Source organism: Suncus etruscus, chromosome 1 (genome assembly GCF_024139225.1).
Source record: "Suncus etruscus isolate mSunEtr1 chromosome 1, mSunEtr1.pri.cur, whole genome shotgun sequence".
Lineage (NCBI taxonomy): Eukaryota > Metazoa > Chordata > Mammalia > Eulipotyphla > Soricidae > Suncus > Suncus etruscus.
Genome location: NC_064848.1, coordinates 164,194,957 through 164,221,181, shown reverse-complemented (window position 1 = coordinate 164,221,181; position 26,225 = coordinate 164,194,957). Strand labels below are relative to the sequence as shown.

The following is a 26,225-nucleotide window of genomic DNA, read 5'->3' as shown; positions in this document are numbered from 1 at the left end:
GCCCTACCTGCTGTGCTATTGCTCTGGCTGTCATTTACTAATATGATTGTTTATAGTCTTTCACTTTCAGCATGTGTTTACCACGAAAGTATTTGTTGTAAGCAGCAGAAAGTAGGACTTTTTATTTTCTGATCCATTTAGCCATTTTGCGCCTTTGAGTTTAGGAATTCATTGATATTTAGAGAAATTATAGACAAAGGAATTTATTGCCAGTTTTCTTTGAAGATTTGGGTGTGTTTTTTTTGCATTTTTTCTGCTTGCAGGTTGATAACTTTTTTTTTTTAATGTAGTGATCTACTTCCATTTGCTCCTTTTTTATTAATTCTAAATTTTTTTGTTTTGTTTTGTTTTTGGGTCACATCCAGCAGCTCTCAGGGGTTACTCCTGGCTCTATGCTTAGTAACCGCTCCTGGTAAGGCTTGGGGTACCATATGGGATGCTGGGATTCGAACCACCGTCCTGCACGCAAGGCAAACGCCCTGTCTATGCTATCTCTCCGGCCCCAATTCTAAATATTTTTATTCTGAGGGTACTATGTACCATATATCTGGACGTTTTAAATTTATTTCTCATCTTAAATTTGTTTGTTTTGAGGCCACACCCAACAGTGTGAAGGACTTCTGACTCTGCACAGGGGTCAAGGGGCCATGCAGTGCCAGACATTGAACCTGGATCTCTTGCATGCAAAGCATGCTCTCAGCCTGGTTCTGCTTCTGAGTGAGGTTTCCTTGCCTTTTGTAGAAGACTATTTAGTATTTCTGCGGAGTTGAGTTAGAAGTCATGAATTTGCCTTTAGTTGTTTGAAAATGTTTGATCACTTCTTCAGATCTACACCATGAACTTGCTTAATAGAGGATTCTTGATTGGAGATTGTTTTCATTCAACACTGCGAACAGATATCATATCATTCCCTTGCTGTTACAGTTTAATTTGAGAAATTTGATGTGAGTCTTATGGAATTGCGTTTTATGTGAGTCTTTCCCTTTGGTTCCTGTCTTTGATACACTGTGTCCTGGTGTTCTGTTTGGAACCTTTTGGGATTCCAGGATGAGGGTTCTTGCTTCCCTCGTTAGATTTAGAAGTTTTTGGCTATTTTTTACCCCACATCCTGCCCCTCCACCCCCTCAGCCCCCTTTCCTTTTTTCTTTTCCTCTTAATATTGGAATTTTATGTAGTTCAAAGTTATCTTGTTATCACCATGTTAATAAAATGTCAAGTGAATACTAAGTGGTGGTTAACATCTCATATATAATGCCTCTCTGGCTCTTTTTCTTTCTCCCCAATTCTTCTGCCCCGTTTTTTCTTTTCTTTTCTTTCTTTTTTTATTTAAGCACCACGATTACAAACATGATTATAATTGGGTTACAGTCACAAACAGAACATCCCCCATTCACCAGTGTAGTATTCCCCTCTTTGCATCCCCTGCCTGCATTCGAGACAGGCATTCTACTACAGTTATTTTAAGTTCAGTAAACTGTTTTTCTTTTTCTTAAAGGATAAATATTAAAAAAATACAATAGTAAAGGTGTGAAAGTGGCAATCACCATTGTTTGCGTAGGCCCAGAAAAATATGAGAAAAACGGGAAAAAAATCCTTGGCCTAATTACAAGAAGGCCTCACCCCCCGAAGTTTATTGGCATAAGACTGACTCAGGGCTCCAGGCAACCTGAGTCATTCTCCGTGGTCCCAGTGGAACTTTTTCACACTTTAGCTGTTGTTGGTATCAGGTTCCTATATTTAAAGATTCTGGATTCTATGCATTTCTTTCATCGAAGTCAGGCTGATGTGGAGCATCCTCTAGTTTCAGCACACCATTAGATGCAGAGCGATCTGCCCTGCAAGCAGGTTGTTCAGCCCCCTTTCCATCTGAAATCTCTATGATATGTAAGTTTCTCTTATTGTTGTCCCATAAATTGGTTACACTGTCCTTCTGAAGACCCCCGCCTCCCCTTTAATTCTCAACCTTGTCCTGTAAATATTGATTTGAGTTTTGGTTTCTTTCCTTCTACCTGCTATTGCATTTTTTGGTAAAGCTCAGCTACTGTACTTCGTTAGATTACACTCTGCTTTTACCCAAAACAAAGGCAGTTCTCAACTTCCTCTTTTCTTTTCATTCATCTCTTTAACATGTAAAAGTCCACCTAGACTAAGTTTTGTGTCACTCAAATCTTCCCCTCCTGAATTTAACTGCTAGTGCTCAGGTGACTATATGGGGATGCCACGAATCAAACCCAGGTTGGCTGCTTGCAAGGTAAATGCCCTAAGTGCTCTACTATCATTATGGCCCCACAAATTAACCATAGTTTAAATAATGAAATCAAGGCATTTTTATGTTTATTGTGAGAAGAATTATAGTATATGCAGTATTACATAAAAATGTCTTTGATGTGCTTAATTATGGATTCCTGGAGTTTAGCTTATAACATTGTTTCTCAGAGTGTGCCAAATTGCTTAGAGAGTCACTTGGATGATATGAGGTGTGGGACAGGAGTTATATTCTCCTCTGTAATTAGGTGGAGCTGTCTTGTTTAACTAAGGTACTTTTCCCAGGAGTCAAATGATTTTTTATTCCCTAGAAATTCCCTTTTTGTAAATCTCAGCTTTTTAGATCGCTGTCTGTAGCTGTAGGTTAGAAAACCATAGCTTGTGATTATTGGTTTTCAGGAGTAGCAGGAAATATTTGACTCTGGATAGTCTTACATATTTGTATTGAATGTGAATAAAAATTTTAGAGTATTTTCATTATATTTTTATATATTTATATATATTTATATATTTTATTTATATATATTTATATATATTTTATATATATGTATATAGGTAAAATAATAGCCCACAACCCGGGCCTTATTTCTGGCTTTGATCTTGCTGCACTATCTCTTCAGGCCTTTGCTTCTCCTTCTCACAGACCCTGGAGAGGGAGAAAATTATGATTTCTTTCTTTACCCAGAATGTTACTTGGTTTTCTCTCTTCTAACTCTGCTTCTCTGATTTTGACTATTTGTGATTCCTCATGTAAGTGGAATTTTAAAAAATGATTGGCCTCTCTCACTTAACATACTAGCAAGATTCATGTTGCAATATGTGTCAGAATTTTTTGTTTTTGGTCCACACATACCTGTGCTTGGGTGGTACTTCTGGCTCAGTTACTTAGTGCTCAGTGGTTTCTCCTAATATATACCACATTTTGTTTATTCATCTACAGATTTTCAAGTACTTTTGTCAGCTTTTATGAATAATGCTTCATAGGAATATGCACATATTTCTCTCTGAGATCCTGCTTTCCTATCCCCCTCTCTTTACTTTGTTATTTTTTTGTTTTGTTTTGTTTTTTGGGTCATACTCAGCACACTCAGGGGTTACTCCTGGCTCTGTGCTCAGAAATCGCTCCTGGCAGGCTCAGGGGACCATATGGGATGTGGGATTCGAACAACTGATCTTCTGCATGCAAGGCAAATGCCTTACCTTCATGCTATCTCTCTGGCCCCTACTTTGTTGTTGTTGATGTTGTGACACTGTTTTGGTACCTACACACCCTCCACTCAACTGTGGTACTCACTAGGGATTTCACTCATTTAATTTGTGGTGGTCAAACTATGCTGATGTTACTGTAGTGCTCACACCAGGCTCACCAAGTATTCTACTCTTGACCATAGTGCTCACACATTTTTTTAGTTGTGATGCTTTTATTCACAGTCCATTGAAAACTGCACATTTTGTTGCTGGGGTTCCAGAGAGCAGAGCAGCTGGGACAGCACGTAGTGCATGTGGGAAATACTGGGAATTGAGCTGCTTGTAAGACAGGTGGTTTTAGTTACTGAGCTTGCTCCTGAGACCTTGCTTTCTGTTCTTTTGGATATAGGTCCATAATTGGAATTCCTGGATCATTACTGTAATTCTATTTTTTTTTAAGTTTTGAGGAATCCTGCCATATTGTTTTCTATAGCAGGTGTACTACTTTACATTTTCATGAATAGTGTATGAATTCCATTTCCTGCACATCCTTTTCAACACTTTAAAAATAGTAGCCATCTTAATGGTTGTGAGGGTGATTTTCTGACTTTAAAGTTGGATTCAAGCTAGCTTACTTATTATGTTTCTTTGAATGTAACTATTCCAAAGTACAAATTTATTTCATATTGTTTTAGTTTATTCTCACAGTTTTGATTTTTCCATGATTTCAACTCTATAGTTATTTTCTGTTTTCCATTATGTTTTCTCTTTTTTTTCAGAATGTGTCTTGATTTCCAGAGTGTTTTTCTTTTTTTTTTGGGCCACACTGGTTGATGCTCAGGAGTTACTCTTGGCTATGTGCTCAGAAATTGCCCCTGGCTTGGGAGGGAACCACATGGGACACTGGGGGATCAAAACACGGGGTCCGTCCTAGGTTAGCGTGTGCATAGCAAATGCCCTAATCAGTTTCTCTCTTCTTTCTCTCTCTCATTGAGCCACACTTGGCAGTACTCAGACCACTCCTGGCTTTGATACAGGAGTAGCTCTTGGTGATGCTTAAGAGACCAGATGTGTGGTGTCAGAGATTGAACTGAGATTGGATGCATACAAGGCAAGCACACTAATGTCTGTACTATCTTTCAGACCCCATCAGTTTCTAATTTAATTTTATCATGGTCAAATAGGGTTTGTCTTCTACTAGGACTTTCAAACTTGAAGTTACTATCTTTATGGCCTTGACTGTTGTATTAGTTATTTATTGCTATGAAATCAATTCCTGTAATATTTAACATTTTGGGATAACAAAGTAATGCAACAATATATTTTACTATAAATTAAAAAAAGTTGGGGTTATACCTGGCCACGCTCCAGGCTTACTCCTCGCTCTGGGGGTAGGGATTATTCCTAGAGAGCTCAGGGAACCATATGGAGTTCTGGGGATTGAACCCAAATAGTAGGCTATCTCTCTATCTCTATTATTATAAAATTTCTGAGTATAGTTCTGAGTACTAGTTATTTAGGCAAGGTATTTCTGGCTCAAGGGTCATGAACCAGAGGTTGTAGACAAGTTCTTTCTTGGATATGTGGTAGGCTGGAAGATTTGCTTCCAACTAAACTAATTTTTGTCATTTTGGGCAGGTGTTTTAGTCATTTGCTTTTATAAAAAATAGTATTCATTTTTCAAAGTTGTTTATGACATCCTACAGGATTAGTGATATGAGAGAACAAATACCAGTCTTTTTTTTTTTTTTTTTTGGTTTTTGGGTCACACCCGGCGGTGCTCAGGGGTTACTCCTGGCTGTCTGCTCAGAAATAGCTCCTGGCAGGCACGGGGGACCATATGGGACACTGGGATTCGAACCAACCACCTTTGGTCCTGGATCGGCTGCTTGCAAAGCAAACGCCACTGTGCTATCTCTCTGGGCCCACCAGTCTTTTTTTAAATGACTTTTTGAAGTGACATACCTTCAATTATGTCATATTACATTGATAATTTGGTACAAATCTGATACCTTATATAGGAAAAATAGCAGAAATCTAGGATCATTTGGGCCCATACTTGACTACCTGGATCAGCTGCATGCAAGAGGAGCGCTTTACCTGCTGTGCTGTCTCTGTAGCTCCAGACTCTATGCTTGTTTGCTTTAAAAAAATCTTTATTGAGGTACTGTGACTTATAACACTGTTTTTGATGGTTTCATGAATACACCATTCAAACATATATCTGCTATCAGAGGACCCAGATGCCTCCACAAGGATCCCAAAACTCCTTCTGTATCTGTCCTTTTTCTTCCAACTTCACTCTTTATGATAACCTGTGTAGCAGCAAATTTCATGAATTTGTCCATGTATATAGTGGCAAATTGCTGAATTTTCCCTTTCTTACAACTGCATTGTGTATATACACACAATTCCATTGTGTATATATCACAACTTCTTGATCATCTGTTCTGTGATTTGGATATGGGTTGTTTTCATGTTTGGCTATTGTACTATGTGTTACACTGTTACACCTACAACATAGGTGTGCATATACCCTTTCAGAGTAATATATATTTTTGTTTGGGGGGAGATGCCGGAAGTGGTATCACTGGGTCTTATGGGAATTCTGTTCATAATTTGTGAGAAATATCCATGTTGCTTTCCATAGAGATTTATTGCTCATTGCCAGTACAGGTAAATGAGGGTTCCTTTCTCACCACATTCAATTCCAGACTTTATGATGTATGCCAATCCCACTGGTGTGAATATCTTATTGTTGTTTTGATTTGCATTTCCCTAGTCGTAAGTGATGAGTACCTTTTCATATGTCAGCTTGCTGTCTGTGTCTCTTTGAGGAAATATCTATTCATCTTCCTATTTTTAACGTGGGGGTGTTGGGTTTTTGTTGTTGAGCTTTATGAGTGTTCATCATCATGGATATTAATTAGCTCTGTATCTAATTTATTGTGTGCAAGTGTTTTCTCCAATTTACTAGGTTATCTTTGCATTTAAAATATTTTATTAATTTTATTTATTTATTTTGGCGATACCTAACTGTGCACAGGGGTAACTCCTCGCTCTGCTCTCAGAAATAACTCTTAGCGGGTTCAGGGGACCAACCATATGAGAAACCAGGAATTTAATGGTTTGGTTGTTTGCAAGCCAAACACCCTACTGCTGTGCTATCTCTCTGGGCCCTATTTTTGTATTTTAGCTTGAGGGTTTTTTTTCCCTTTTGTAGAAGATTTTGAATTTGATGTAGAATCATTTGCTAATTTTTGTTTTGTTGTCTTTGCTTCTGAGTTCATTTCCTGAAGAGTTCTGTGTATGTTTTCTTTTTTTTTTATTTTTTTTTTTGTTTTTTTGTTTTTGGGCCACACCCGTTTGACGCTCAGGGGTTACTCCTGGCTATATGCTCAGAAATCGCCCCTGGCTTGGGGGGACCATATGGGACGCCGGGGGATCGAACCGCGGTCCCTTCCTTGGCTAGCGCTTGTAAGGCAGACACCTTACCTCTAGCGCCACCTTCCAGGCCCCTGTGTATGTTTTCTTAAAGGTAGTTTATGCATGTGGTTTGATCTCAATGAGGTCTTTAGTTCACTTTGAATTTATTTTGTAAATAGTGCAGGATACAATTCCAGTTTCTTTTTTCTTTCCTTTTTTTGTGTGTGTGGGGGCCACACTCAGCAGTGCTCATGATTTACCTACTGGCTCTGCACTCAGGGATTACTTCTTGGTTACTGTGGGCTGCCAAAGATTGAACCCAGGTCAGACTTGCAAGGCAAGTGCCCTCCATATCTGATGTACTATCACTTGGGGGGGTTATCCCGTTTCACTTTTATTTTCACATGTGCTATTCAGTTTTCCAAACACCTTTTTTTGTTTGTTTGTTTTTTGTTTTTGGGCCATACCTGGTGACAATCGGGTTACTTCTGGCTATGTGCTCAGAAATCATTCCTGGTTTGGGAGACCATATGGGACACTGAGGGATCCAACCAAGGTCCGACCCGGATCAGTTGCATGCAAGGCAAAGACCCTACCACTGTGCTATCACTGGCCCTGTGTGACCTTACCTCCACCACTGTCCCCAGTTTCCAACCCCACCTTCACTTGCCCCCTTACAGGCACAAATTTATTTTATTTTCTTTGTTCCAATACAAAGTCAAATGAAATTATCAAAACTTAGATCAGGGGTCTAAGTGGTAACAAAGCAGTAGGGTGTTTGCCTTTCACACGGTTGACTCAGGACAGGCCTGGGTTTGATTCCCGGCATCATCCCATATGGTCCCCCGAGCCTGACAGGAGCAATTTCTGAGTGTAGAGCCAGGAGTAATCCCTTAGTGCTGCCTGGTGTGGTCCCCCACAACACTCCCCCCCCCCCCCAAAAAAAAACAAAAAAAACCCCAGCAACAAAACCTTAGATCAAAAAGGGTCAATTTGAAATAATTGTTAGATCTCCCACTGGTATTACATGTTACTGTTTAGTCTTAATGAGCTTGGTGGTCTTTGTAACTCTCCCATCAGATTTGATGTGGTAACTACTGGGCTGACACCCAGTAGTGTGTCACCCAGTAGTGTGATGACCTGGCAAATTGATACGGTTCAGTGTGGAGCTGGGCCATTTCTGTCAGAGAGTGTCCGTTGAGTAGGTGAGTCGCTGTGCCTTGAGGCAGAAAAGGAATCTACCACTACCAATTCTGAGAAGGCTCAGGATTTTCAGCCCAGACCAGACTACCAGAGAAAAGACAGTAGCCATCATGTCTTTTTGGAGTTTACTAGAGGAGCTGGGCCGTTTTTCTGCCAGGAAGATGGCTGGTGTGGGTTAGAATCAGATTTTTGTTTGAGTTTAAGAATGAAATTATTCTAAGTGTTTGGAGATCTTTTTCCTCTTGAATCTTGAGTTTGAGTGTCAAATTTTGGAAAGTTGAGTTTCAGCTAAGGACAGTACCACTCCTAATGGGGTTCATTTGGGCTATGTACTAACTTGTAAGGTTATGTAGAGCAAACCCACTTGCCCCACAGGGAAATGCAAATGCTATTGTAAATAGTAGTAAGTTCTCCTTTAGCCCTTCCTTTCAAATTGTTTTTATACTGAGTTGATTTTGAATTCATTAAGAATTTTCAATCTTTTAAAAATATATTTTTATTTTATTTTATTTATTTTTTGGTTTTTGGGCCACACCCGTTTGACTCTCAGGGGTTACTCCTGGCTATGCGCTCAGAAATCCCCCCTTGCTTGGGGGACCATATGGGACGCCGGGGGATTGAACCACGGTCCATCCTATGCTAGCGCTTGAAAGGCAGACACTTTACCTCTAGTGCCACCTTCCCAGCCCCTATTTTTATTTTCTTAAACAGTCTTTAAAAACTTTAAGAAAGGCTACAAGTAAAGCACAAAGAATATTTTCCTGATCTATTTGAGCGTAGGCAGCTGATGATTGATGCCTTATTATCTTTGCATATTCACTGTCTTTCCTACAAATTAAAACATAATATTACATTACTTGCAATATACTTCTCCAATCAGAAAATCAGCATTGATACATTATTACTACCACCTTAATTCTTACCCATTCTCCCATTCAAGATTTGCCAATGTCATGATATGCTTTTATAATAAAAGGGTCACTTTTATACTAAAAGTGCTGGGCTAGAGAGATGGTACAAGGGTGCTTGCCTTTCCTGCAGCAGATCCCATTTCTAACCCCTGGCACCACATATGATCTCTCAATTGCTATTAGGAGCACTGAGCCCAGAATAGCCTCTGAGCACTGCTTGGTTGACTCAAGATATTGAAAACCAAAAAATAAGAAACAGGACCAAAGAGGAAGTACATGTAACCAACCAATCCCCAGTATTGCATAAGCCAGGAATAATCCCTGGACATCACTGGGTATTGCCCCGAATTCCCCAAAATAATAATCAAATCCAGAATCACATATTATAATTAGTTGTCATGGCTTTTTGCCCCTTTCATTCTTTAATGACTTTGACACTTTCTAAGAATATATCATCTGATTACTTAAAATAGAATGTCCCTCAGGATAGTTTTATGTTGTATTTTCTTTTGATTTGTGTTCTGTGTTTCATAGGAATATCTAAGAGACAGTATTTTTTTATTATTTCTTACAAAGTGCACAGTTTTGATTAGAAGATTTCAATTTTATTCAGGAAGAGAAATTACTTAGTACCACCTCTCCCCCAGAAATTATTTGCAGCCCAGGGGTTGCAGGAAGCACACAGAGCTGCAAGGATCACACCTCATGTAAATAGTGGTACCAGGTATTAAACTTGATCATATGTTTGCAGTCCATGACATATTGAGCCCACTTCTCCAGCTGCTTCTCATTATTTATAGTATAATTTATTAATCTTTTTTAGTTTTCTATCACATATTCCCTACTGTTACAAACTCCTGTAGATATACTTCTCTCCTATGTGACACCCTATATAGTTTAATAACAGTTCTTACTGGACCATGGTCTGTTCATTCTGCTTAGGATTTATCACTGTACTCTGGACTATCCTCTTTTCAATTAGTTTTTTATTTTGGGGCAACACTCAATAGTGCTCAGAAGTTGTTGCCTTGAGGAGCTGAGGGGACCATGTGGTACCAGGGATCAATCCTGGGTCTTCTGCTATCCAAGTATGTGCTCAGCACATTGAGCCATTTTAGTCCTGTCCTTTGTTCTGTTTGGATCTGATATCCTGTATAACCTCCTCTCTCATACAGACATCCTTCTCACTTGAGTATCCTGTGACTAACCTCTCTTTGGGAATCTACTTACCCCAGGGGTCTCAAACTCAATTTACCTGGGGGCTGCAGGAGGCAAAGTCGGGGTGATCCTTGAGTGCAAAGTCAGCAGTAAGCCTTGAACATTAGGGGTGTGTGACCCAAACAACTAAAACAAAACAAAACAAAAAAAGATTCTTCTAGGGCAGGGCCACAAAATGTTGTACAGAGAGCTGTTTGTGGCCCGTGGGCTGCGAGTTTGAAACCCCTGACTTACCCCATTTGTCCTTTGCTGTGCTAGCTTCCACATAATGGTCCTGCCCTTCAATATGTTCAAACTCCATTTCTATGTGACACGTGGATTTTATCTACATTCTGCTTTGATTCCTCCATATACCTTCCCCAGCAACATACATACTTTTAGGCATGTACTTAGGTACACATGTAGGTACAAATTCACACTGATCTTGCTTCCACCCTCTAGTGTCATTAGTAATGCATTATACTGATGGGAAGGGAAAGGAGGGAACAAAATGATCCAAGTTTATATTTGGCGGAAACAAATCTTCCTTTAGCTTTTGTACTTAACAGCATATCTGGAGAATCTGGAAAGGGCATTTAAAAGTCTACTTTGGGAACTTCCTTTGTGGTTGAGACTATTATAAATAGGTTCTTTATGAATTGGGCTTTTATGTGGAAAAAACTGTTAGTAAATTCAGAATAGTAGGAAGGGAAGAAAATGAAAGAAAAGACAGTTTTGGGGAAGGATTATGTTAGAATTCAGTGGTTAGGTTTTATGCTAGTTTTCTTGTCTCCAATCTTCCCTTATATTAAAATTATTTTTAAGACATTTAAGTTTTATTACATGAACTCATTAGTAAATATTAGACTAACTTATATGTACTATGTATACTAGTGTTCCCTAACTTATGTATTAACAATTTAGCCATCTCCTATGTGATTTATTTAGCTAAAAACTTGATTAGTTTGCCTTTTGCTTTGACAAGGTAATAATAGCTTTGAAATAATTGCTATGTTGTTCTAATGGTGTGTTTGTATGTATTGAAAAAGAGCCTCACTCATATGTGGTGTGCTGAACCATAATACTGATTCTTCTAAATATGTTTTTATAAAGCACAAGTTAAAGTGAATGTAAACTTAAAAAAATTCATTCTATGTCAAATATAGAGTTCTATTGCATACCAATTACCTGAAGTCCACTTTGAAAAGTGGTAATATTATAACTATTTGAAATTTTTTTGTGTTTGTAACTTGGTAATCTAGAGTGAGTGTGCATTTTGATTCAGAGGATATACTTTTTCTATTACCCCCGGTTGTTTTCTTAAAATGAAAATATATTAAGTGAATTTTTATTAGTATCTCCACCCCTATAATGGTCTGATGATATGAGAAGCCATTTAGAAACTAGTTTAAATGTACATAGAGGCTAAGAATTTGGCTTATGACCTTTTGAAGAATTTTCTGCCTGCAATTTGAAACAGATTATCCATTGTTCACAGTACTTTGTCTAATGTTATGCCTTCTTTTGCTAAATTCCCTATTTGCTGATAGCTTGTATCTTAAGTAACAGCTTGTATTTTCAGTAGCTAAGAGTTACAGATCCTAATTAAAAGGTGGCTATTTTTTCTCCATAATTTAGTTTCTTCATTTGTGTTTTAATTTACAAAGATGTGAGGTAGCACGAAATGTTTAAAATGTCTTAATTTTTTTTTCTCTTTGGGAAAGCAACACCTACATATTGAAAGAGAAAAGGAAACTCAAAAAAAAAAAAAAAAGAAAAAACATTTTACCTTTAAGTTACATTTAAATTTTGTTCAAATTTTATGATTATTTTATTGGTTTTAGGGCCACACCTGATGACTCTCAGGGGTTATTTCTGGCTATGTGCTCAGAAATCACTCCTGGCTTGGGGGACCATATGGGACGCTGGGGGTTGAACCCAGGTCTGTCCTGGATCAGCCGCGTGCAAGGCAAACGCTCTATTGCTGCGCTATTGCTCAGATCCTCAATTTTTATTTTTTAAAATAGCCCTTCTGAGGTGAAATGGCACCCATTAATATACTCGATTTAGGCCCAGAAATATAGTATAGTCAGTAAACAGCGTGCCTTATATTTGTTTAACTGTGAAGTTTGACCTCTAGCACCTATATAGTCCTCTGAACTCTGCTGTCAGGAGTAGTCGTCTAAATCAAGCAAAAAATAAACAATTTAGTAAATCAGCATTACCTCAAAATAACAACAACAAAAAACAAATAAACCTAAATCCTCTTTAGGCATAGTCATGTGTTTTAATAGTACTTTATTTGGAAAAATATAGAGAATCACAAAAAAGGATATAACTATACTTTACACTTACAATTTATTTATTGTCTGTATGCTCCCAGGAATTGACTTCACACATGTAAGGCAAGTGCTAGACCACTGAACCACATCCTCAATTCTTTTTCTCTGAAAAAAATTTTATTAGTGAAAGGAACATATTTCCATATTTGCTGAGTTGCTTTATAGTCCTTCATTCAGCTCTTTCCATTGAATAGTTAACACAAAATTAAAACCTTATATAAATTTGTCAATTAGTTGCATTTTCTTTTACTTCCTAATCTATGTTTTGAAGTCTTTGGACCACACTTTGTGAGACGTGGCTACTTTGGATTCTGTGCTTATGGGCTGCTCCTGTTGCTTGAGAGCCTGTGGTTCAGGACTCAAACTGGAACTTCTCCATGTAAAGAAAGCATATGACAAATAATTCTTAAAATTATATCTTTTTGAGTTTTTATTTTTAAACTATTAGAATAAATGCTAGTTTTCTTGACAGTTCTGGGATCTTCATGTGTTTTTAGTGTTGTATTATTTAGGTACTTTAAAAAAATCCTTTGAACTATCTATTTGCAAAATATCTACTTTGGCTCTACTTGTCTTTTTCTTATTATTAGTACCTTTTTTTTAATGCAATTATACATTTTAATGTAGCTAGTGCACCCATGTTTTTTCTCTGGAGCTTCTTCTAGATTTTTATTTCTGAGGAAAATCTGCCTACCCCAATATTATGAAGTTCCTTTTCAGTATTTTTTGTATAGTTTATTGCTTCTTCTTAAATAGTAAGTGCTTAATAAGACACATAACTACATACATGAAAGTTGGTATGCTGTTTCTTTTCAGTTAGCCAGCTGATAGAGTGGATTTTATCTTTATCATATTAAATTTCGATACAATTAAAACAACAGTGAACTTGTAAAATTGTTCATGATTTTCAGTTATACAGTGTCTGTCATCCTTAGCCAGTGCACATTTCCCTCCACCAATGACCACTGTCCTTAGTTTCCCTCTTGACCTTCTGCCTGCCTGCCTCTGTGACAGACATCTTTCTTTTCTTTCTCTATCTTTCCCTCCCCCTTCTTTTCTTTCCCTTTTAGACACTGGTTTGCAGTATTGTTACTGAAGGCTTATTATGCATATCACTGTTTCTCCTTTCAGCACCCAGTTCTTATCATTTCCAACTATCATTGTCATAGTGGTTTCTTTTCTTCCCTAATTGCACTTCTGCTGTTAGAGGCTAGCTTCCTTCCATGGACAACAGTGAACTTTCATCTTATATTAGTGAGACTGGTACAAATCTCAAAAATAAAAACTACCAGTGTTGTCATTGATGCTGTAGGGAAAAGGGATCCTCATTCATTACTTGATGGAATGTCAAATGGCCCAACATGTTTGGAAATTAATACAGACACTTCTCAAATAAACTAGAAATTGAGTTTCCATATAGCCCAGCAATTCTACTTCAGGTTCATAAACTCAATTTAGAAAAGACATTTGCAGTCCTATGTTCCACTGCAGCACTATTTTGGGGGGAGGGTTTGGGCCACACCCAGTGATGCTCAGGGGTTACTCCTGGCTATGCGTTCAGAAATTGCTCCTGGCCTGGGGGACCATATGGGATGCTGGGGATCAAACCGTGGTCTGTCCTAGGTCAGCTGTATGCAAGGGCAAGAGCCCTACCGCTGTGCTATTACTCCTGCCCCAACTGCAGCACTATTTATAATAGCCAAAGTCTGGAGAAACCCAAATGTCCAAAAACACATAACTGAATTAAGAAATTGTGGTTACATATATGTTGATAATATGTTTTTTAAACTTTATTATTGGTTTTTTGGCCATATCCAGCAGCACTCAGGGGTTACTCCTGGCAGGCTAGGGGTACCCTATAGGATGCTGGGAATCGAACTGGTTCTCTCCCCAGTTGGTTGCATACAAGGCAAAATGCCCTACCGCTGTGCTATCTCTCTGGCCCATATATTGATATTTTTAATGTAATTTGGGAGGTGATGGTGCCCTCTTGTAATGGTAATTGAACTGAGACTCGCCCCTTGGACACATATCCCTGTAATGGACATCTATCCAGGTATTTAATGAAAATCCTGACAGTTTGTGGGGTTAGGGTGGTAACCAGAGCAGAACCAGCCTTCTGGGAGCAGAGGCACCGGCCCCTCTAACCTGCTGGCTGGTTCTGAGTCAAAGCATTAGCAAGATGCTGCTTGCCCCCCAGCCCCTTTCCCTCATTCTCTGCCTCTTTCCCCTTCTCCCTCCCCCTCCCTTCCCCTTTCTTTCCTTCCTCATCACCCTCTCTCTCATACCTTCTCCCTCTTCCTCTCGCTCCTAATCACCCTCCCTCTCCTTCCCCCTTCCCTTCCCCTTCTCCTTACCCTCTCCCTCCCATAAGAGGCCCATTTTTAACTTTGGTTGTTAGTTTATTAGATTTTATTCTTGTTAATTCTAGCATGGATATTTAGTTTTGTCCTTTTTTAACACCACACCGTAATTTTTATTTTTTTTATTTTTTGCCTAATATTTTAACACGCAGGTATCTTTTGATTTTTCTTTCCAAGAGTCAGGGATTAAATTCAGGGCCACAGATATGTGAAAGCATGTCCCTACTACTAAGCAGCATCTCCCATCTTCAAATTTACATTAAAAAAACTTATTACAGAACTGTGATTTACAGCGTTCTTGATAGTTGATTATTAGACATAAAATGTTCAAGCATCCATCCTACCTTCAATGTCAGCTTCATCAGTGTTCCCAGTTCCCCTATCACTTCATAGCTTGCCATCTTAGCAGACACATTTTTGTAGTTTAGTTGTTAGTTTGGATCTCCTGTTTTCAAGTGTTGTTGACTCTGATTTGATTCTATAGCTATACCAGTCCTCTATACCACCAGTGAACCCAAGACTCTTCACTCTTGTCCTCTACTCCCACCCTCCATTGCTTCTATCAGCCTTTTCTCTCCTTGATTTCTTTTATTCTCTGTTCTTCCTATACTCAGAGGTCTGTAGTGATTTAGGCTCCCCCCCCCCCTTTTAATACACTGCTTCTTCTTGTCTGGTTATTCTATATACTAATAAGAGAGATCACCTTGTGTTTGCTTTCTTTCAAGTTTACTTCATTTAACACGATGCTTTCCAGTTCTATTCTTGTTGCAGAAAATTGCCTGATTTCATCATTCTTTTAAACTGCATAGTATTCCACTGTGTACACATCCCACATCTTCATAATCTATTCATCTATTGTTGATCATCTAGGCTGGTTTTATATCTTAGCTATTGCATTAAGTGAATAATGGTATGCATATGCTCTTTTGAATTAATACTTTTGCGTTCTGGGGGTAGATATCCAGGAATGGAATTGCTGAATTGTATAGTAGCACAGTTCTTAGTTTTCTGAGAAATCTTCATAGTGTTTTCCATAGGGGTTAAGCCAGACACCATTCCCAGCAACAGTGGTTGAGAGTTCCTTTTTCACCACATTCCCTTCAACACAGATATGTGCTATTGATTTGAGATTATATTGATGATATTTTTCATATGTGCCATTCTCAGTGGTGTGAGATGATATCTCACTGTCATTTTTATTTTGATTTACCTAGTAATAAGTGATGATGAGCATTTTTTCATGTGCCTTTTGGCTGTCTCTTCCTCAAAGAAGTGCCTGTTTTTTTTCCTCTCCCCATTTTTGATAGGCTTTCAAAATTTTGTTGATCTGTGTAAGTACTTTGTATATTGTAATATCAACTCTTTAACTGATGTGTTCAGTACAAATAATTTTTCTCATTCAGTTATCTGTCTTTTAGTTTTATCCTATGTTTCTTTTGCCATGAATGAACTCTTTAATTTGATGTAGGTCTGCATTTGTTTATTTTTATTTTAATTTTTTTTTTTGGGGGGTCACATCCAGTGGCGCTCAGGGGCTACTCCTGGCTCTGGGTTCAGAAATCGCCCCTGGGAACCTCGCGGGACCATATGGGTTGCCGGCAATTGAACCAAGGTCCATTGTGGATTGGCGGTGTGCAAGGCAATTGCCCTACTGTTGTGCTATCTCTCTAGCCTCCATTTGTTTATTTTTTTATTCTATTGCCAGTAACATCGTATGATTAAAAACACCTATGAAGTTCAAATCTTAGGGCATTCTGTCTATATTTTCTTTGGTTTACTTTATACTTTCCTATCTGATCTCAACATCTTTGATCCACTGAGTTGATTTTTGTAAGATGTGAGATAATGGATCCAGCTTTAATTTTTGTTTTTGGGCACACCACTGTTGCTCAGGGGTGCAAAGGAATCACTCCTGGCAGGCTCAGAGGACCATAGAATGCCGGGAATTAAATCTGGGTTGGCAATATACAAGGCAAGTGCCTTGCTCACTGCACTCTCTCTGAACCTGTGTGTTCCAATTTTAGTTTTTTACATGTGTTTATTCCATTTTCCCAGCACCATTGTTGAAGAGACTTCATTTCATTGTTTCAGCTCTCTTGTCAAAAAATTAACTGATTTTGGGCCGGAGTGATAGTACAGCAGGTAGGGTGCTTGCCTTATATGGGGCTAAATCAGTCCCCAGTATCCTGTATAGCCAGTCCCTTGAGCACTGCCAGGAGTAAGTCATGAGTATAGTGTTAGGAGAACAACCGAAAACCTCTGGGTATGGCCCAAAAAGCAAGATTACCCCCCCCCCACACACACACACATTTAACTAATCTATGTAAGTCTATGGGGTTTTGTCCTTGGGCATTTGATTCTGACCAATTGGTTAGAGCCTATCCTTATTTCAGTACCACACTGTTCACTATAGCTTTGTAATTTAGTTTCAAGTTAGGCAATAAGATACCTCTCATTTCTCATTTTTCAGTATGAGTTTGGCTATAGGAGGTCTCATAATTTATATAAATTTTATTACTGTTTTAAGTCCTTGAAAAATGTTGTTTGAATTTAGATGGTCATTGTGTTGAATCTATATAGTAGTTTGGTAACATGATCATTTTGAGACTATTGATTCTTTTTATCTATGATTATGACATATTTTTCCATTTCCATTTCCATATCTCTTAAGTGATTTAAAGTTTTCCTGGTATAAATCTCCCACCTCTTCTGTAAATTGATTCCCGGTACTTATATTTTTGATAGGCTCTTTGATCTCTTTGTTCTCTGATTCATTATTTGCATATAGGAATGCAGGGCTCTAGGGACCAGATAGGATACCAGGGATGAACCTGGTTGGCTGTGTGCAAGGCAAGCATCCTAAGCAGTATACTATTACTTCTGCTCACCTTCTAAATTTTTGGGAGTAAAGTTGCAAAAAGTTTTGACAGATACTGGGGCTATCTTTGTCATCAGCAGTCATCTTAGTTAGTAGGATAGCCAAAATAATATATGATAGTGGTCCAAGAAGAACTGTTTCTTCCAGGGATAAAAAATGAAAGATTAAGGGAGAATTTCAGAATTATTTTTACCTGTAAACCACTCATCTTTGTGTTCATAGTATAAAGATCTATGTTACTAGATGCCACATATTATGTATTCAGCAAATGTTTCTTGGAACCTACCCCTAAACTTAGATTTAAACAAGATTAAGTTTTATTTCACATAGAGCATATTCACCCTTTTAAGTAGAGTCTGTGTTTCCTGTTTTTGTTGTGTTGGTAAAATATACACAGACAAGTTAGCATCTTAAATTATTATTATTATTATTATTATTATTATTATTTTTTAGCATCTTAACTATTTTTAACCCATTGAATCTACCTGGGTTTTCTTTTTATGTTGTGGTGGTGAAATATACATAGCAACGTTACTATCTTAATTATTTTTACCCCTTTATATATAATCTGAGTTTTCTATTTTTAGTTGTAAAACATACATAGAAAATTTACCATTTTAACTTTTTGTTGTTCACACCCTGTGGTGCTCAGGCTTTACTCTTAGCCCTGTTCTCAGGTATCATGGTGAGGTGTGGAGAATCATGTGGATTGCTGAATATTGAACCTAGCTCAGGCTGCATGCAAGGCAAAATGCCCTTCTTGCTGAATTATCTCTCCAGCTGGTGGTTTAATTCTTTTTACTAGGATTAATCATTTTACTTTTGCCTTGCTGGCTTTCCATTTATTTTTTTTAAAGTTATTTAAAGACAATGTGTCACATAGTTGATCATAATACATTAGTTCCCAGATAAGTGAAAGCAAAGTTACTGAAAACAAAAAGAAAAATAAAATGGGAGAAAATGAAAGAAAGGAAAACAAAAAAGTTCAGTAGCAAGCACGTTTGTGAAAATTTATTGTATCACTCTTGAGGTCATTAATACAATGATTTAGTAAGCTCTTATTAGCTGCCCATTCTGTTAAAATTGGTGTTTACCTATAGGAATGGCAGAAGTTGTCCAGCAATTCAAAACACTTTACTGATAGGACAACTTTTAGGGATGTGTATTCAGTTGCTAGGCCCTTGGAAGAAGGAAGATGGGGAGTGGGGGAGGGAAGAGGGTGCCCATACTTGCTCCTAAAAGCCCTGGTGATATCAGCCCCCAAACTGGCATACCTTTAGTTCTGTCAGATTGGTGTCCCTGCAGGGAATTGCAGAGAGTCTGTGATAAAGCAGGACCACTGGGGAAATGATTCTGGGTGTTATAGACAGCAGGTGGTGTGTGGTGGGGGCTTGGCCACTCACTTTCCCTGAGATGGCCAGCATTCTGCTGCATGGGCTTGGTGTAATTTTTCACAGCTTAGTTTACATTTTATTTGAGAATAGAGTGAGTCAATGGAGCCAGCCTGATGCGAACATGGCAACTGTTTGTGGGCATGGTTACCTGCATTTTAATTTTTAAGTGCACACTTTAGTGTTATAAATGGCTTTAAGTTGACTCTGTACCTGTTATCTCCTCCTCACCCTCCTCTCCCCAGGCTCTACTATCACTAGAATTTCTATCACTAGATAGACGCTATCACTAAAATTTATTTTTATTTTGACTATTTCATATTAAGGGCATCAATTATACAGTATTTGCCTTTTTTGTGACTGGCTTATCTCCTTAGAATTTATCTTTTTATATTGACAAAGTATTTCATATTAAGGAATCAATCATAAAGTATTTGTCTTTTTAGACTGACAGCATATCTCCTTAGAATTTCTTTTTTTATTTTGACTTAGTAATTTATATTAAGGGAATCAGTCAATCATAGTATTTGCTTTTTTGTGACTGGCTTATCTGCTTAATATAACATCCTCAAGGCTCATCCGTGTTATAGCAAATTACAGAATTCATGGCATTGAATGTATTTACCACATTTTGATTCTTCTTCTTCTTTTTTTTTTTCTTCTTGAGCCACACCTGGTGATGCTCAGGGGCACTCCTGGCTATGGGCTCAAAAATCGCTCCTGGCTTGGGGGACCATATGGGATGCCAGGAGATCAATCCCTGGTCTGTCCTAGGTTAGTGCATGCAAGGCAAATACCTTACCGCTTGTGCCACTGCTCTGGCCCCACATTTTGATTGTTTTTAAAAGAATCTGTTTAATTGATACAGGTTGCTGCCATATTTTAATTATTATAAAAGTGCTGCTATGAATACAGATGTCCATATATTTCTATGAATCCTGCTTTCATTTCTTTTTTTTTTGTTTTTGTTTTATTGTTTTTTTGGGGTCACACCCAGTGCTGCTCAGGGGTTACTCCTGGCTCTATGCTCAGAAATTGCTTCTGGCAGGCTCCGGGGATCATATGGGATGCCGAGATTTGAACCACCGTCCTTCTGCATGCAAGGCAAATGCCTTGCCTCCATGCTATCTCTCTGGCCCGTGCTTTCATTTCTTATAACCTTATATTCAGACTTGGAATGGCTAGATTTATTCTGTGTTTAATTATTTTTCCATAAACTCTCATTTTCCACAATGACTGCAACACTAAAACTAAGATTGCATAAGGTCTAGAGTTCACATATATGCTATTGGCTTTTGCTTCTTAAATTTTGGGGGTGGGGTTTGATGTTCAGGGGTTATTCCTGGCTCTGTGCTCAGAAATTGCTCCTGACTGGGGGACCACGGTCCGTCCTAGATTAGTTGCATGCAAGGCAAACACCCTACCACTGTGCCACCACACCGGCCCCTTAAAATTTATATATATTCAGGAGCCAGAGAGATAGCATGGAGGTGGGGCGTTTGCCTTGCATGCAGAAGGACGGTGGTTCGAATCCCGGCATCCCATATGATCCCTGAGACTGCCAGGAGTGATTTCTGAGTCTAGAGCCAGGAGTAACCCCTGAGCACTGGCGGGTGTGACCCAAAAAACCACCTAGGATAGCGTCTTTCATTGTGTTTCCAGAAGCCCCATTCCGTTGAAATTGTCTCTGCCAGACCTTTGGAACTGGGGATTATGGTTGTTGTGCAGGTCGTAGTTCAAACCCTAGACTAGGGCTTTTTTATTGGTCCCAAGATATATACAGTCCGGTCATGGTTCTAGCAGCAGTCATCTGTAAATCGCGATCTTGGCTTTTGGACCGACCAGAGGGTGACAAGTCTTCTGATTTTGTCTTATCGTTAGCTGGTAAGGTAGGATAACCTGCTCTTAGGTCAAGTTGTTCCCATTTTTCTCGTTGTCAGGATATCATATTAGAGCTGGCACTTGTTGGTGACCCAGCAGTATTAAGGCTGTCCCGGATGGGATTTGTTTCCTGTAGCTGTTGTGAAGAACTGTGTCGTTTCTATGCCTGGGATCCAGGGTTCAAGGCTGGACGGATGGCGTCTAATCACCTGAGGTCTAAGTTGGGTCCACGTGACATATTTTCAAGGTGGGAGATATCCCTGTATTGTAAACAAGTATGAATTCCTATCCCTGGTAGATAAGAGCTCTTTTTTATATGTAAGATTTCCCCTTTTTTAAGTGTGCCTTTGCAGAGAGAAATGGTGCTACATTATATTGTCGGTGCATTTGGGGGTGGACAGAGAAGAAAACAGAAACAGGTCACACACCCAAAAAAAATAAAAATAGGAATAAAAATATATGTGCTCACATATATATGTAGAACAAACATTTTAAGAAAATGAATTAACAAAGTATTTAAAGGAATAAAGTGATGCAGAAGACTACCTTACTTTTGGGGAAAAGCAGGTAAAGAGGTGATGTAATACAGGTCTTATACTTATGTTGGAAATACAGGTTTTCCCATTGTCTTTTGAGATTTTCTTGTGGTGTGTGGGTTCCCAGGCACCTTTCCATTACACCCTCTGACCTTCTTAAGATTGGCAAAAGATTTGCGGCAGGGAGGTCTTGGAAGAGTTCTTGCATTGGGGATACTTTTGGGGTTAAGTCCGGTTTCAAGTAACAGTCCACGTTAGGGGGAGTTGGTAGGGAGGGCCGTGCAGCATGAGTCCGCAGGGGAGTTGGCTGCCTTTTCTTGCAGGGGAGAGGTGTGGGTTTGACTGGGTGTTCCTTCGCTTGGGTGCTGGGTACTGGTTCATCGTCGGTCCTCACACTTTTTAAACAGGGGGCCAGTTCACTGTCCTTCAGACTGTTGGAGGGCCAGATTATAGTAAAAACAAAAATTATGAACAAATTTCTATGCACACTGCATATATCTTATTTAGAAGTGAAGAAACAAAATGGGAATAAATACAATATGTGCCATGAGGGCTGTAGTTTGAAGATCCCTGGGAGGTCAGTCTTGATGCCTAATGGATTAAGGATTGAGGATGAAGAGTTTAATTAAGGTGGGAGGTCTGGATGGGATTGAGGGGTGAAGGGATAGTTGGATTTCCAAAGAGGGGGAAGGGGAAAGTATATGGAAGGGGTAGGAAGGAAGAAAAGAGAAAATACATTAGGAAGAAAAGGAGAAGAGAAAAGAAAAAAGAAGAGAAGAAAAGAAAAGAAAAATAAAACAGAAAGTAGTGAGAAGAGAGGAGAAAATAGCAAGGGAATGCTAATTTACTTGAATGTGTTCGATGAGTAGGGCCTGTAGTTTAAGTCTGTACGTCACAGTTGCTGCTTCGGTGGTCTGACTGGTCACGTGCTTCAAATCCTAAGAGAATGTATAACCTAGAGATAAAGTGTATGTTGAAGAGTTTTCTCGGGACCTTCTCGTAGTGCAAGCTGGGTATGGTATCTCGTGTGACTGAGCCCCGGGATGCTATCTTAGTTTGTCCATCCTTTGTATCCAAGAACTCCTGTGGACAGAAAAGCTGAGAGGTTATTTTAAATATACTAAGATTAGGCATTTAAACATAGTGTTATGGGATGTTTCCATTGGAGTCAGTGATTTCCCGTGGTATTCTTTACCTGTGATCCTGTATACGATCTCTAAGGGATTATTATGGGCCTTTGTTTTAGAAGGCTGATTACATACCTGTTCTCTCTATGCTGCTGTTTTTGCTGTTGCTGGTTTCTTTGTGGTATATTGTGTATTCAAGAGTTTGTGTTGTTCCTTTTTCATGTATTTTGGGCACTGCTCCCGAGTATATGTTGACTATTACAGTGTTTGGAGTTTCTACCCTATTAAACCCAATTATTTGATTATTGAGTATTAGTTGTATATAAGATGTACGGTGCTTCAGTATAGTGCTATCATTCTGTGTTTATCTTTTGTCTTCTGACTTACTTCGTTTAACATAACATGTTATAGGTCCATCCACGTTGCTGCAAAGTCTGTGATTGTATCATTTCTGACTGCCATGTAGTATTTCATTATGTATAGATACCACATCTTAATGATCCATTCATCTGTTGTTGGACATCGAGGTTGGTTCCAAGACTTGGCTATTATACTGAGTGCTGCGATAAATAGTGGGGTGCACACGTATTTTGGAATGAATGTCCTTCCAACTTGGGGGTATATACCTAGGAGAGCAATTGCTGGGTCAAATGGCAGCTCAATTCTGAGTTCTTTGAGCACTCTCCAGACTGTTCTCCATAGGTGTTGGACTTGGGGGCATTCCCACCAGCAGTGGGATGAGAGTGCCTTTCATATCGCATCCCCACCAACAGAGATTGTTCCCATTATTTTTATTGTGAGCCATCCTCACTGGTGTAAGGTGATATCTCATTGTTGTCTTGATTTGGATCTCCCTGATGATGAGTGAAGGTGAGCATGTTTTCATGTGTTTGTTGACCATCCTTCTGTCTTCTTCAGAGAAGTGTCTATTCATTTCATCTCCCCATTTTTTTAATGGCTTTATTTGGTTTTGTGGGGCTCAGCTTTCTGAGTGCTTTGTATATTCTAGATATCAGCCCTTTATCTGATATGTCGAGTGAAAAGATTTTTTTCCCATTCTGTTAACTGTCTTCTTGTGTTAAGTAAGGTTTCTTTCGCCATGCAGAAGCTTTTTAGTTTGATGTAGTCCCATTTGTTTATGTTTGATGCTAAAGTTCTTGCCATTGGTGCTCCATCCTCGAAGACCTTTCTGATATATCGGTCTTCGAGTGTTCTGCCTATTTTATTCTCGATAAACTTTATAGATTCAGGTCTGATTTCAAGGTCTTTGTTCCATTTTGAGTTGACTTTTGTATAAGAAGTGAGGTATGGGTCAATTTTCACTTTCGTACATGTGATTATCCAGTTGTACCAACACCATTTGTTGAATAGACTTTCTTTGTCCCATTTCAAGTTCTTGCCTCTTTTATCAAATATTAGTTGGCTGTATATCTGGGGGTTTATGTCTGGGAATTCTGTTCTGACCCGTTGGTCTGAGGTCCTGTCTCTGTTTGAGTACCATGCTGTTTTGATTACTATGGCTTTATAGTAGAGTTTCAAGTTAGGTAAGGAGATGTCACCCAGCTTTTTGTTTTTCAGTATGTGTTTGGCTATCCTGGGTCTTTTGTGGTTCCAGATGAATTTTGTGATTGATTGTTCTAATTCTTTAAAGAATGATGTCTGAATTTGGATAGGGATTGCATTAAATCTATATAGTAGTTTGAGTAGGATAGTCATTTTGACTATGTTAATTCTACCTATCCATGTAAATTTTCATCTTTTTGATTGTTGTTGTTGTTGTTGTTGTTGTTTTTTGCCACACCTGGCAGCTCTCAGGGGTTACTCCTGGCTCTGTGCTCAGAAATCATTCCTTGCTCAGGCCTGTATGTGATGCCAAGGATTGAGCTGGTGGCGTCAGTCTGGGTCAGCCACGTGCAAGACAAATGCCCTATTGCTGTGCTGCCACTCTGGCCCCTATTCTTATTATTTTTATGTTCTGTTTTGGGGGAGGGTTGTTTTATTGAGCCATATCTGGAATGCTCTTTTTCTACTATAATTGGATTTTTTTCCCTAAGCACCCTTTGCCTCGTTATTATCAGTTTTTATCAGCAATTTCTTCTCAGTGTGGGCTTTATCCTGAAGAGAGTACTTCTTTAGGTACTTAGCTTTTTTTAATACCTTTCTGTGTAGAGAGGTTCATAATTTATTAGGAAAGGACAGATTCTTCCTTTGTATTTTTCTTATCATTATTAATAATTTTATTTGATCTTTTCCTTTTATAAAAATTTTTATTTAGACACCATGGTTTCTAAACCATGGTTTAACACAACTCCAAAGTTCCAACACAACCCCACCGCTAGTGTTATATTCACTATATTATTGTCCTTAGTTTCCCATCCTCCCTCAAGACAGCCTTTTGGCAGATACGAATAATTTAATATTGTTCGTTACAACTAAAAGTAATGGGATTATTTAAAAATTTATTAGAAGAACATTTGTGAAAATTGTCATCTTTTACAATGGAATTGGTTGGTCATTAGTCAATGAGGCTTACTAAGCTGTTTGTTGCTAGTTGAGCATTCTGTTGTTGGTTTTGTTTGTTGAGCTTAGACAGCTTCTATGATAATTTCACTTCTAATTTCACTGGGATGTCAATATTGAAAAATACAGAGGTGTTGCATAGCCTCATCTATGGCTGTGTGCTGTAGGAATTTGAGGATATGTGAAGCTGGGCAAATGAGCCAACATGGTGGCTGCTGTGATCATGGCTACTTGGGCTTCTAGAAGAATGGAGGTGGGAGGAGAGGCTGCCCCCATCTGACTCCAATAAAGACCTCAGAGATCTCTACCCCCAAAATAGCATACCTGGAGTTTTTGTCAGTTAGGTGTCTGCAAAGATCAATGTACAGAGAGCAGTAAAGTTGGGCCATGAATGTGTGAGAGAGAGAGGGGGGGGGGATGGGGAGGGGGAGAAGGAGGGAGGGAGGGAGGGGGGGGGAGAGAGAGAGAGAGAGAAGAGAAGAGAAGAGAAGAGAAGAGAAGAGAAGAGAAGAGAAGAGAAGAGAAGAGAAGAGAAGAGAAGAGAAGAGAAGAGAAGAGAAGAGAAGAGAGGAGAGAGAAGAGAGGAGAGAGTGTGTGTGTAGCTGCTGAGGCTTGCCTCTCCCTCTTCCCATCCCAGACAAATTAGTTATGAGGTCTTAAATGCATGAATTTTCATGGCTTGTTTTGGTTTGCCCCCTCCTTTTTGAGTTAAACATTTTTAATTTTTTAAAATTTTTTTATTGTGGTTAAAGTGAATTACAAATCTTTCACAGTAATATTTAAGGCACATAGAGCCAATGTTGCCTCCCTTTTGACTGTTAAATGAGTCTATTGCACTGACCCGTGGGCCAACATGATAGTGGCTGTGGGTCATAGGTGTGACTTCCTTCCTGTTTTTAATTGGAAAGTTGGATTTAGGATTTTATGTCATTTCATGTTGGAATTCCACCAGTGTTGTCTATTAACATTAATAGGGTCTAATATTTAAATATGAATA

The 26,225-nt window shown here is 38.7% G+C and overlaps 1 protein-coding gene across 1 annotated transcript in view; it reads left to right on the top strand.

Moving 5' to 3' along the window:
• NF1 (neurofibromin 1) overlaps nucleotides 1–26,225 on the top strand; it is a 304,781-nt gene that overhangs the window by 35,528 nt on the left and 243,028 nt on the right.